This window comes from Canis lupus, chromosome 23, assembly GCF_003254725.2.
Source record: "Canis lupus dingo isolate Sandy chromosome 23, ASM325472v2, whole genome shotgun sequence".
In the NCBI taxonomy this organism is placed as follows: Eukaryota; Metazoa; Chordata; class Mammalia; order Carnivora; family Canidae; genus Canis; species Canis lupus.
Genome location: NC_064265.1, coordinates 32,272,588 through 32,287,100, shown reverse-complemented (window position 1 = coordinate 32,287,100; position 14,513 = coordinate 32,272,588). Strand labels below are relative to the sequence as shown.

Sequence of the window (14,513 nt, the reverse complement as noted above, 5' to 3'; positions counted from 1 at the left end):
CCAGTTTTTATCTCCCCATGTCCATGATACCACATAAAGTTCTGTTCAGGTTTTCTAGTACTTAGCAGCTGCTTTCTGCTTGACCTGCAGCATCACTTAAGAAGTGGCAAGTGCCTTGAGGGGAAAAGCAGCATAGACTATTAGGACTCTCCTCAATGATTTTTCCTTCATTCTAGAATCTTGGGCCTTTAAGTCAGAGGGCATGATGGGTCTCTAGTGCCTTAAAACAGATTTTTCTCCCCCCAGTCTCTTTTTCTTTTTTTCAGTTGTTCTTGGCAGGAGGGTTGCTGTGTTACAACAGAAGCAGATGTCTCTTTAAGTATCAATCTAATGTGGGTTCAAGATGAAGCCTGGAATTCTGGGTGAGTCCCAGCTCAGGAACATACTCCTCATAATATAGGACCCAGCTATATTCTGTGGTAGCCACCATTGTGTTGTTAGCCAGTCACGTTCCCTTCAAAGTAAGTGTTTCTAGGCTCTTCTCAGGGAGTAGGCCTTGGCTCACACCACCGAGGGAGCTGCTTCTCTGAGAAGAGAATGTGGTTCATGGGAGCTTGTACCTGAGGTTTGGGCTAGAGTCCTGGGGTCTGAGTTCTCTTTATGTTCAGCCTTCAGGGCAGAGCTTGGGTATGTCTTAGCAAAATGTCTACACATTACACTAGGGGAGTTCTCCTGTGTTTCAAAGTGTTACAATCTAAAATTTATTTATCAAGATTTTAAATTCATCATGATTTTATCCTCTTCTGTTTTTCAATGTCAGATTTTAGCTGACCTCATTTCCTGATTTGTAGTCACTTAATTCAGTCCTCGGACTCTAAGATCTTTTCTGTTAATTCAGACTCACTCACTGTGTTGGACCCTCAGAGAATCACAACTATGTAGAGGGGTAGGTGAATGTGAGCATGGCCAGAGGGGGGCCAGTACAAGTCATGGGCCTACAAACCAGCTGGCTGAGAAGGTGATACTTGGTCTGCCCGTAAGAGAAAAGTCCCTCCTAGAATATGGTGATAGGACAAAGCATAGGAGATGAAGGGGTAGGTCTACACATTCTATACAAGATAGAGGAAATTCAGAGATATACCATTGGGTCACTTTGCAGCCTAAGACCTCAGTTTTGAGAACAATTTCCTTTAGAGTTGGAAGAGCAACCCTGGGCCTCGATGTGTCTGGGGTCAGATCTGCTGCAGGTTTATTTATTTTTTATTTTTTTATTTTTTTATTTTTTTAAATTTTTATTTATTTATGATAGTCACACAGAGAGAGAGAGAGAGAGAGAGAGGCAGAGACACAGGCCGAGGGAGAAGCAGGCTCCATGCACCGGGAGCCCGACATGGGATTCGATCCCGGGTCTCCAGGATCGTGCCCTGGGCCAAAGGCAGGCGCCAAACTGCTGCGCCACCCAGGGATCCCTGCTGCAGGTTTAAGCCAACTTTTATCCTCCTGCACTTTATTACATCTTAAAAAACATCCTCAGATAAACTGTAGCATATTCTCTGATAAGGGTTACTTTTCTCTTAGTTGACATGCAGGACATATGTGAGCCTGGATGATTGGAGAGCTCTACTATTGAGCACACAAGGTGTTGAGGATGCACAGACAAGGAAGATCTCCCTCAGAAAAATACTTTTCCTTGGAGTGGAAGTGGCATTGATGAGCCCTGAGTTTCCCTGGTTGAGTTTGAAGGGGTCCCAATTGAGAGAGGACTGACAAGTGTGGTCCCCAGGAAAAGGTGTTTCTATTTCCTGTGTGAGCCTTATCTATATACAACCAGTGCCCTGTCTTCTCTGTCAACTGGATGTACACCATGATATTAATAAGATCTATGATTCTAGAGGCCAGACATGCTTTTCCTTTTTAAAATGTATTCCAGAACCCCAAAGACTATGACTACTGAAAAGGGAGTTTTGGCATTAATAATAACAACTCAGGAAGGCAAGGCACTGACTTTCATTGAATGCTGCCTATGTGCCAGGTGTGTATTAGGCACTTTGTATGAATTGCCTTGTTAAACAAGCCTAGGTCTTTGACTTGTATGCTTTGTGTCTGTACTGTCTTGCTTCACGCTTGTCTTAAATATTGCCTTAAAGAGCGCTGTGTTCTCTTTTCAAACTGTGTGTTTCAGATACATGTGTCTGCAAAATTGTAAGCTGGCTTCAGCTGTCTTTCTGTTCCCCACTGAGCCTGGCAAAGACTGGGTACTCTGTAAGCCTTAAATGAGTGCTTGATGAATGAATAGATCTCCATGGAAATGGAGCTGACAGTGACAGAGAACTCCATCCTCCTACCTCCCAGCTCCTGGCCCTTCTGATCCCAATTAGGTTGTGTCTGCAAAGATAAGCATAGTGGGGAGGATCTCAGCCAAGTTTCTCCCAGGCACATTCTACCTGTGTTAATGTTTGGAGCCACCATGGAAAAGTTATCCTATTCATGTGAAAATCACAAACACTTAAGTCAGGAAGGTAGTTAAATGACAAAATTTGGACTTTGTCATTTAATAGTAAAGTGACTTCCATTGCCTAAAGAAGGGATTCTCAAACTTGGTCATTGGGTTGGAGGACAAAATGCAGCTTTTTAATAAAATAAGCTTCTGGCTTAATCTGATTAATTGGGTCTGGGAGGAGGCCAAAGAATCTGTTTTCAAAAATGGTGCCTAGCAGATTCTAGGTGATTTTGAAGATCAGATTGATTTAGGCCATGGCGTGAGGTAAAGCTCCTCAGCATGGCAGGCAAAGATCTCTGTAAGCTGGTGGGCAAGTATGCCCATCTCTATAGACTCATCTTCTATCTCCCTCTCTCATCTACCAGTGCATGCACACACATACACACACACACACACACACACACACACACACACACACAAGGACACATTGCATGTATTCACACAGACACATACTCCAACACATACAGTTAGTTCTATTGCTTCCCTGTGCCTTTGCACACACTATCCTTTTGCTTAGGGTATACTTCCCTTCCACCAACTCAGCTTCCCTTCCTCAAACTTAATGGTTAGTTTTATGTGTCAATTTGGCTAGTCGATAGTACCTAGTTATTTGATTAAACTAATCTAGGTTTGGCTGTGAAGATATTTTGTAGATATGGTTAACATCTACAATCAGTTGACTTTAAGTAAAGGAGATTATCCTTGATGATCTGGATGGGCCTCTTCTAATCAGTTGAAAGAGCTTAGGAGCAAAACAGGTTTCCTTGAGGAAGAAGAAATTCTTCTTGTGGACTTGAGTGTGTGTAATTAGGTTGCCATCAAATTTTAAAAATCAAGTTGCCAATTTTATCAAATAAAGGATTTTGGAGAGTTAAAAAATTAAATACATATAAATGTTTAATTTATTCTATTATATTTAGTTGCTAAAAATAATACCTAATAACTAATAACTAGCATTTATGGAATATTCACCATATGCCAAGCTTTCTTCTAGTGAGCATTAACCCATTTAATCTTTACACAATCTTAAAGATAGATACCCTTATTTCCATTTTATGTATAAGAAAAACTGAGGTAAAGACCCATGAATTAAGGTCAGGATTTACACCCAGGCAGTCTGACTCCAGAGCCCATGGTCTTAGCTACTCTAATTTTAAATAATATATTTATACCTTTTTTTTTTTTTTTTTTTGTATATTTATACCTTTATTTCTTATTGCATCTTCTTTCTTCAGTATCTTTGAGAGTAATTTCAACTATACTCCTTTCTAGAATAATTTCAGATAAGGTAAGTTACTTACTAGAAAATCCATTTGCTTTACTTCTTCAAAATTCTAAACTAAACATTAGTTAAAATGACAGTGATGCATGGTCCTAATGGTTCAGTTTTTGAAAGTCACTCTAAAAGTTTTGCCTAGTCCCATACTTAGACACTTGCTCTTACTTTGCCCTATTTCTATTTAATAATTTATTGGGAAAAGTATGTTATGTTTACTTTTTGCTCTGTATGTTTTCTAGTAGTATTTGGCTGAAAGCAATACAATTCTGGTCTGACTGTATTCATTCATATCTGGTGCTCCTGAGTAGGAGAGGCTCTGATGGAACTCTTCCAGCCTACAGACCAACATGGCATTCTTCCAGCCCAGTCATTAGTTAATCCCCAAAAACCATGTGTGAGATCCATTTCCCAAGTGACTTGGCACCTAAAGACCCAGAAGAAGAAACACTGAACACCCTAGATGTCTGTGTACCCAGTTTTGCCTGTAGGCTTGGAAACCAGTCACACATGAGCTCAGTGTCCAGGAAGTAGGACTAGCATGCAGGCAGACCCTGTTTTCCCATCTCTGTTCAGGTTGGGACAATGGCTTGAGGTGCTCCATGCATCAGTTCCCCCAGCCTGGCTTTGTTCTAGCTGCCATGACCTGTGCACTGGCCTTTGTAAGTTTGCCACCCCAACTTGAGGTGTTGGAACATCATCCCAATTGTGCCCCAGATTTATGAGGTGGCTGTTCAAAAAAAAACAGCTTGGTACACACACCAGCTTTGATTCTCAGCCGTGTTGGGTGGGTTCTTCAGTCTTGCTGAGTCTTAGTTTCCACATGTGTGAAAATAGAGCTGATCCTGAGTTGTCTGGATGTTAGGTCTAAATTAGGTTAACATGATTGTGTATCATGGGCCACCACTGAATGGCAGGGAGGAACACAAAGGGTGGGTGTCTCACTCAGCCTGTGGAAAGGTACCAAAAAGGTCTTCCTAGAGGAAATTATACCTAAACAGAGTTTTAAGAATAACAAATACAATTGGCCTGGCCCCAGATTGGGTATGTGTGTGCGGATGACAGGTGTGTAGTCAGAAGGGAGGTGGTGCAGTCTGAGGCAGTGAGGGACCTGGGAATGAAAACTACAATGATGCTTACACAAGAAGGCTATGCCTGGGTTTTTGTGGGCTGGAGGGCAAAAGTGTGAGGCAAAGAATAATGAAGATGGAATTGGAGAAGCACTCAGAGATCTGAAAGAGGGGCTGGAAACACTCATAAATTCAGTTTTTAGTTATGGTAGAGATGAATTTACTGTTTATTTAGAATATTCCAATATTAGCGTCATAGGGCTGATGCCTTTATCTGACAAACACAACAAAACAAAACCAATAAAAAAACCCCTGAAGCCCCCAGAATTCCACTTGTGAAGGTGACACTGTTCTTTTTTCTTTTTTTTTTTTTTTAAGATTTTATTTATTTATTCATGAGAGACACACAGAGAGAGGGGCAGAGACCCAGGCAGAGGAAGAAGCAGGCTCCATGCAGGGAGCCCAACGTGGGATTCAATCCCAGGTCTCCAGGACTACACTCTGGGCTGAAGGCAGCACTAAACCGTTGAGCCACCCGGGCTGCCCAGTGACACTGTTCTTAATGGCAGATCACAAACCACAGCTGCTTACCTCCTCATAGACTAGTCTTGCTTTATCCATATTCCCCGTTCCCTTCCCCACTCAGACGTGGCCTCTACTAGTTCGCATGTTCACAGGCTCTGTTGTGTCTGTGTGGTTTATTGACGGCTCTGACAGCTCCCGTTTGGTATTCTTTTCTTTTTGTTTCTCTTTTCTTTTGTTTCATCAAAGTAATACTTGGTCTTGGTTTTAAGAGTCAAATCGTGTCATGATGCTTATAATGAAACACAGCAGTGGAAGCCCCCTAAGGCAGTTTTTCTGAGGCATAAATTGGCTGTTAGCCTAGTGTTATGCCTTCCTCTCAGAACGGGGATGCTGGGAGGAAGCTGGTGAGTGACACCTCAGATCTCAGTGAAAGATGGTCTTAGGGGCTGGTCTCTGGGGCCAGGCTTTCTGGGTTCAAATCCTGACCTGCCACTGCATAGTTATGTGACCTGGGGCAAGCTGTTGTTGACCTGTGCTCCTGGTGTGTGGTGCTATCTGCACTGTGCAGGTGCTACAGGGGACACAAAGAAGGCTGTCAAGGGGCTCTCAGGCCACAGCAGGATGGAATCAGGAGGCAGACACAAAGAAGGTCCTGAACAAATGGAGACGATACTTGTACTGCTACCGGTAGTTTGATGAACTAGAGTCCCAGTGCCAGCACTACCACTTTCTAGCTGTGACCTCTTAGAGAAGTCAGCTTTTCTAAGCTCAATTTTACTTCTGAAAAATGAGGTAATAATGAGTCTGTCATTGAATCATTGTGAAGTTCAAGATATGTGTTTGAAAGGAGGAAGAGGTAAAGGAATCCACCACAGCCTGTGAAACAAGAAAGGGATCTATCCCTACAGGTTCTGAAAAATTCCTGGGAGATAGAAAGCAGATGGGATCAGACTATAGAAACATAAGGGCAGGAAAATACCACAGCCCCCAACATAGACAATAGAAAACTACTGTGGAAGTAATACAAATTCCAGAAATATTTAAAGCTCAGACTCAACAAATAGAGAGATCAGGAGGGGCTTTGGGGCAACCATAAGGTTAATTAATAAAACTTAGTATTTGGAACAGCTGAGCCCACGAGGTCCCTTTCCCTCCCCACACCTACTGAGCAGAGAGCATGGGTGATGCTTAGATGCGGGATAAGACCTCCAGAAGGGGAGAGACAACCCAGAGAGGCAGAACAGAGCTGGAAGTCACCCCAGACATCTAAGGAAAAAAGAAAGAAAAAAGAAGGTGCCTGATTTGTGTATTTGCTGCCAGAATAAACTCTGAGCACAGCTGTCTCGAAGCAGAAGGAGTCCTGACCCAGGAAACTCAGATGGACAGTTGAGCCAGAGCAGGAGAGAAATGACTCCAGATGACTTATATTCCTGGGGTGGGGAAATGCACCTTCTCAGAAGGTGAGCAGTCTACTAGCTTGCAATTCTTACCCTCTTCCTCCCTCTCCCTCAGTCCCCTCCTGTCTCCCAAAGTCACCAGAGGCAGCTGGAATCAGTACTTACATACTCAGGCAAACAGGAATTTTAAATTCAAGTGCAAACAGTAGTTAGGAATGTCCAAACATTTAAGAAAACAAGCATCATTAACAAAGAAACAAAGTCAACAAATAAAAGAACTAATATCTATGGGAAGGGAGAATTAACCTTAAGAAAAGTGTAATCAGATATGAGGGGTCCATACACCATTGATTAAAAACAAGTGGTACGAAAAAGAATTAATTAGGTTTCCATGATCACTACCTATTTTTGAAAATTTAATAGATGTGCTGAAGAGCAGAATGGATACTGATAAAGAATTAATTCTTGAATTAGTAAAAAAATAAGAAAAAGGAGAGACCAGAGAGTATAGAAGAGAAGAAATAAAAAGACAACATAAGAACTGAAAAGACCGGGGCAGCCCCGGTGGCTCAGCAGTTTAGCGCTGCCTTCAGCCCGCGGTATGATCCTGGAGACCTAGGATCAAGTCCCACGTCGGGCTCCTTGCATTGAGTCTGCTTCTCCCTCTGCCTGTCTCTCTCTCTCTCTCTCTGTCTCTCACAAATAAATAAATAAAATCTTAAAAAAAAAAAAAAAAGAACTGAAAAAAACCCACAAGTATTCAGATGGGAAGGGCTCACAGAGAGACATGCAAAATGAATGACCAAAAACTTACAACTCGATAACTGGCGAAATTGTAGGATCTCAATAATAAAAGAAAATACTGGAAGCATCTGGAGAGAAAAAGAAGAGTTTACCTATAAAGGAACAAGATTCGGTGGGCATTACTTTTCTCTGCTAATCTTGGAAGCTCAAAGTCAATGGTATCATCTCTTAGTTTCTAAGGGGAAATCATTTTGAAGTTACAGCTCTATGCTGTGCAGATGGCTGTGGTCACATTGTCTCCTGGCCTACCTCTAATTTCCCCCCAAGGCCGCAGTGGACATTTCTCTGCGAGCTTCCAGAAATATTTAAAGCTCAGACTCAACAAATAGATCAGGAGGGGCTTTGGGGCAACCATAAGGTTGCCCAGGCTGACCTCCTGCTAATAGCCTCCCTTCTTAAGCTCAAGTTGTGAGTTTTTCTTCTTTTTGCCCCGGGATCTTCTCTGATGGCCACCCTGATGCTCTGCCTCAAGAGTGAGGTAAGGCAATGCCCTTAGCGGCAGCCCTCTACCTCTCCATCAGTTGGTGATGGAAACTGGTAAAAAACTAACCAGTTCAGTGTTCTTCATGGGGGATAATTCTAGAAGGTAATTCTACACAGTTCTCAAATGGTCCTGGCAGAATGGAGCATCCAACTATGGATGGACCTTCCTGAATAACACATCCTTGTACTGACTTTCCTCCCTTTCCTGAGATCGTCCTACCCTCATTGCTCCTGCTGGGGATCACCTGGCAAGTAAACTACCTACACCTAAATCCTGATCTCAGGGTTGGCTTCTGGAGGAATGCACACATGCCACTTAGCTGTGTTTAAGTATAAGGGCAACATGAGGACATGTTCAGATGTGAAGGCTTGCAAGTTTTTTTCACACATATTCAGGTAGATCATCTCCTCTCCCCTATACCTACAGGTTGAGTTGGCCCTGCCCTCTCCATACTGGTACCATTTTGGAGATGAGAAGGGGAGGGGGAAGAAACATTAACGTGGAACAAGTACTCCCCAAACATAGTCAATCACAAGCAGAACAGACAGTGGGAAAACCTGTAAATTGGCTGATTTTGAGCTTCTCATCTCCCCCACAGCAACCCCATAGTGAGGAGAGCTTTGTGGGCGATTAGAGGGTACTTCTCTGAGAGAGTGTCGTCAGCCTTTCAGGCAAAGCCGCTATTCCTTGTGCAGGACTATCCCAAGCACTGAGGGACATTTAGCGACCCTGCCCTACATGAAATGCTAGTAGTGCCTCTGGTCATTGTGACAACCAGAATATTCCCTACCCCCATTCTTAAATTGCCTCTTGGGAGATAGGACCTATCTCCCAGGAATAATAAATAATGATTTAAATAACTATTCAGATTATTAAGATAATACTAATTTGAATAATCAAAAGCAATAGCTGGGGTAACTGAGGACTGCACCCTCTCTTGAGAGAGGACTGGGAGTCAGAGGCTCATGCTGTGTTTGTGCACACAATCACAGAAGAGGCTCGGGTCCTGAGTGTACCACAGCTCTGCTTCTCGAGGAGAGTGTATGACAGGGCAGGGTTGTGTCGAGATGATGGCAGATATGACAGTCTTTCCTTCCCTCAAGGGACTAGGGGGAAGAGGTGAAGGGGTTTCTTGTTGTGAAAAGGGCAGGCATCAGTGTCTCTAGCTAGTTCATTTCTTGTCTTCCAGATTGTAATAAACATTTATCTATGCTTTCATTGAACAGATATTTTTGTTCTTACCTTGTACAATTATAGGTATTGTAAATTATTGTGACACACTGTATTCCTGAGAGTGTTGGCAATTGAGGCGTTCTGAGTAAGAAATTACTCTAGCTAACCGAAAGCTTAGCCTTGTGATGGGTCACAAATTGTTTGACTCTCTTCCCCTTGAAAAATGGATTCCATGTTCCCTTCCTCTTTAGTTGAGTTGCTTCAGCTTATGGAGTACAGTGGTAGATAAGCTGTGACTTCTGAGGCTAGCTCAAAAAGGGTCATGTTCTTTCTTCCCTTGCCACCACATTAGAAGTTGTACTACTTTGGAGTATCTTTTGGGATTGGCCATGTGTAGACCCTCAGGTCAGTAGTCCTGGTTGAACCCAACTTTCCATCCATCTATATCAAGGTGCCAGGGGATGTGAATAAACCCATCTTGGACCCTCTAGAACTTTCTCTAGCTGACACCACCCAGTGACCTATTGATGTCTTGTGCAACAGAAGGATCACCCAGCAAACCCTGCCCAGATCTCTAACCTTCAAAATCATTGGGTATAATAAAATACTGCTTGTTTCAAGCCACTAAGATTGGGGCAATTTGTTATGCAGCAAGAGATAGTTGGAATAACTGTGGAAATAGACAGATTTTAGGTGTTTGCCTAGAAACTATTCTAAATCCCTGTTGGCCTTTCTTTGTAGGTAGTGGTTGTGGGGGTGCACCATTTGGATCTCCTTCAAGAGAACCTGCTGTAGGGGGAATATAGATGAGGTATGAACTCTGACCCTGTGAACAGATGAACTCTGCGCCTCTGAATGCAGAATTAGCAGACTAGAGGGGGTGGCCATCCTTCAGGATGCAATGTTGGGAGCTATGGTTCATCTCATTAACCTGCCTCTTCTGAATTTTATCTTCTAGAGAACCAGGAGGACCATAGAGTGGTGTAAGTCAGGAATTATGGTGGCCATGGGACATGCCATTCAGATTTCTTTCATGTGAACTTACTTCAGGGAATATAGTTGATTGACAGCTTCCAGCTGCTGCCCCATACTGTCTGTGCCTCTCCGCATTGGTCCTAGCCAATGAATGAGCATGGTAGTCTGATTCCTATCAAATGTGGAATTATGGAATTGTGCCAGTCCATTCTTGTCCAACATGGAATTCCTCTGATGGGCAGCTATGTATCATTTAAAGTTTTCTTGATGACTTAATGATATTGTCATTAACATCAAAGTCACAAACTTCAGTTCATCAGAGGCTTCCCATATTTCTAATGCCTTAATCCCTCCTCCATTCCAACCAATAAGATTTTCTTTTTTAAGAGACTGGGAATTTGTTGGTGGTTGTTTCTCGAACTGAAAGGTCATAGTATAAAAGGGTCTGGGGAGCCATTTGAGGGCATGTCATGATGGGTAGAAAGAACCACTTCGAATTCAGAAACAATAAAATAGAGCAGTAAGCAGCGAGAGGGATGAGGAGAGAGGGGCGTAGAAATCTCTGAGACTGACAGTTATATAGAGGATCAATTTCCTTTTGTTAGTAGGATATTTGCTCCTTTCTCCCCTTTTAAAAACTTTCAAACTTCTTGTCCTTATGTGTTGTGTGCCACTTGAAAACAGAGCTCATTAAAAAATCCACTTTGGTAATTTTTGCCCTTTAACTGAAAAAATGTAATCTGATTACATCTGCAGTCATTACTGATATATTAGGATTTATTTTTATATACCATTTATCTGATTTTTTTGGCATCATTGTTTCCCCTTTCTTTCCTTATTTAGTAATGAATGTTTTCATTCCTTCTCCCATGAAATTCAGGTTGTCTATTTCTGTACTTCTAGTGGTTACTCTTACATTTTAACATGCATTCTTGCCTTAGCAAAGCCTTATCATTAATCAGAATTGCTACCTTCTTCCTTAATACAAGGCTTATAGAATTCTTGGCTTGACATTCCTCCTGATTTTACATATTGTTCAGTACTTTGGTTCAACCTTATTTGTTTTTTAACCTCTCATATCACTTATTATTGCTTCATACTGTTAATGTGAGTTTTGATTTATAGCCATGCTCACCAATTCTTTTGCTCACTATTTTCTTATATCCCATTCCTTCTGGGTTCAATTTCCTACTTCCTGCAGTTATACCCTTTAGAATTACCTTCAGTGAGGGACTGTGAGTGTCAAATTCTCTAATTCATCCTTATTTATTTCACCCTCACTTATGAATGGAAGTTGAGAAAGGGAAAAAAAAAAAAAAAAAAAGAAAAGAAAAGAAAAGAAAAGCAGCTCCTGACATCTGGGACTGATCTAACTTCACAGTTAGGCCTCCATATTATTATAAACTGATCTGATGCTTACAGCTAAGCCTTGTTTTCTCTTGTTAGACATGAACAGTCTCACAGACTCTCCATTCAGACAAGGTCACTAAACACCAAACATCCCACTCTCTTGCTGAGGTAATTATTGAGATACACAATCATAAAATTGCTCCCATTTTCTGATAACACCCCATTCAGAATGAGTCCTCTGGGTCCTTAGACCCTCTCCAAAATTACTCAACCAAAGTCTAAATCTTGTAATAGATTATTTCTAGCACTCTCTTATTGAAACACACTACGATTCCCCCTCGGTGCAACAAGTAATAAATAAACCCAGTGTGTTCCACTGCAGATATGTTACCTGATGTCTTTGGCTAAAGGGCATTGACAAAGTTTAACATGGTCCAAAATTATTAGATTGATAGTTGTTTTTCCTCTAGAACTTTGAAGATAAAATTCTATTTTCTCTGACTTCTATTGTTGTTGGGAAATGTCAGAGTATTTTTGCTTGCTTCTATAAAATGACCTGTCTTTTCTTTCTGGTTGTCTTAAGATCTTTATTTCTTTTGTTCTGCATTTCCCCTTTGATGTGTCTGCCTGTAGATTCATTTTTTTAAAACTTTGCTTGAGATAAATTATGCTTCCTGAATCTGAGGTTTAATGTGTTTTATCAGTTCTAGAACTTTTTAAGCCATGATCTTCTTGAGTATTGCCTTTCCTCATTCTCTCTCTTTCCAGGTATGCTACTCTTCTTAGAGCTATATTAGGTCTTCTTATTTTATCTCCATTTCTCTTAACTTTTGATATTCCACTTGTTAGTTCCTCTGTGCTGTTCTGGGTGATTTCTTTAGATTTATCTTCCAGCTAACTAATTCTCTCTGTGTCTCATTTGTTGTTTAACCCATTTAAAAATTGTTAGGCTAATGATATTTTTCATTTCAAAAAGTTCTTTTTAATTGTCTTAAAAATTTAGTATCTTGTTTTTATCTCTTCTTAAAAGTTCCATCTTTTATTGCTTTATTTTAGACATGCTTATTCTCTAAGTCTCTAGCCATAGTTCTTATATCTATATTCCTAGTTTGTCTAATTCTACTGTTTGTATTTCTTTTATTTCTTGCAAAAGGTGGCTTATTACCTTGTGTGGGCTCATGTTTGGCAGGACTTTGTATGTGGGACTTCAACATTGTTATGTGGGTTAACAAATGTGTTCTTTAAGAGAGGTTTGTTTATACTTTGCTTCTGCAGTTTAGAGTCATCCCCCTGCCGGCCCCTTCTGACTCTTGTAGAAGAAATCGCTTACAATTTCTTTTTAATTCAGGTTTCATAGCCATGATTCTCACTTTTGGCTTCATAGAAAACTTTCATATAAATTTTTGAAGGATATTTTCTCAAGGTTTAGAATTCTAGGTTGGCCATTGTTCATTTATTTTTCTTCTGGCATAATTGAAAATCAGTCTGTTGTTCTTCTTTTATCATTTCTTTTTTTTTTTTTTTTCTTTTATCATTTCTATTACAAAATCAGATGTCTCTCTCTTTGTGTCTCCTTTGAAGGTAATGTTTTTCTTTTTAGGCTATTCTTAAGATACTCTTTTTTTTTTTAAGATTTTATTTATTTATTCATGAGAGACACAGAGAGAGGCAGAGACACAGGCAGAGGGAGGAGAAGCAGGCTCCATGCAGGAGCCCGATATGGGACTCCTTGATCCTGCATGTCCTGAGCTGAAGGCAGATGCTCAACCAACTAAGCCACCCAGGTATCCCCAAGATGCTCTTTTTCTTTCTATTTTCAACCACCTTACTAAGATGGGCCTCAGTGGGTTTTGTTTGTTTGTTTGTTTTGTTTTTTCTTTTTAAGGATTAATGGATTATTTAGAATCTGTGTGATTTGTCTCTCATCGCTTTGGAAAAATGTTGGTTATTATTTCTTCTTCTCATATTGCTCTGTCCCATTCCCATTATTTTTCACATTTCTCTAATGATCTTTTCCATATTTTCCCTTTATGTACTTACAGATTTTCTATTGACTTGTATTCCAGCTTCCTAAGCCGCTTTTTTTCACTAAGCTTTAGTTTTTATTTTCTACTGCTTTATCTTCTAGGTCAGTAGTACTCTCTTCTGCTGTGTTTAATCTCTGGTAAATCTATCTAATATTTTCTTCATTTCAAGATATTCTATTTTCTGATTTTAGAATTCATATATATTTAATTATTTGTAATAGATTGCAATATTCTGATGAATGTGTCTTGATGTTCTCTTTCTCTAGAGAGGACTTACCTTCCCTTCTAAGAGGAAATAAAGTGGTGGCTGATGGTGTTAATAAAATCAAGGACTGTCTTTAGTTGCAACTGAATTGCAAGTATTTTTTAATTAAAAGTAATAAACTTAAATGAATAATCACAAATTACTCACTTAAAATTTTTAATTATTAGAGAAAATGCTATTGTAAATAATATTAAAGAAATATGCTAAGTATTTAGGTATTTATTGATGTCTTTTTATCTAATCCTAAACTCATTCACTGTTTAGATAATTTGAAGTATTCTATGATCCTAAGTGATAATTGATTTATATTCACTCAGATAATTCAGTTATTCATTAATTCAGTCAGGTATATCTAGTATATATACCCAACAATCCTCAAGACACTCAAAGTTTAGAGAAGGAAATGACATATGCACAATTTCATTTCAGGGTAAAATTCAGTTTGTGCCAAAAGGCAGGTTTTCATCCTCTCTCCTTTCCCTTTTCTTACCATTGGCATATTACTTGGACACACATAAGGTAGACTGTAGCATATGGGTAGTTCTATGGTGTGGCTATCAGTCCACTATTGCTTTTGCGCTTAGGAGAATACACTGGACCACAAATGGTGCAGAGACCATTTGAGGATGCTGCTTATCTCACAATCATTATCTCTGTTCTGGGAATGGTCTGATAAAGAGGGGCCTCTGGGGGCCATGTCTGTGTAGTGTGGCTCTAGGTGCCCCCT

General features: G+C 40.4%; 1 long non-coding RNA gene across 1 annotated transcript; it reads left to right on the top strand.

Annotated features, from left to right (window-relative positions):
• The first annotated feature begins 5,369 nt into the window (after window positions 1-5,369).
• On the top strand, window positions 5,370-13,996 carry LOC112661199 (uncharacterized). Its single transcript, XR_003137501.3, has 3 exons — window positions 5,370-7,990; window positions 9,911-9,980; window positions 13,788-13,996. It is a non-coding gene; the product is annotated as an uncharacterized LOC112661199 (long non-coding RNA).
• The last annotated feature ends 517 nt before the right edge of the window (window positions 13,997-14,513 follow it).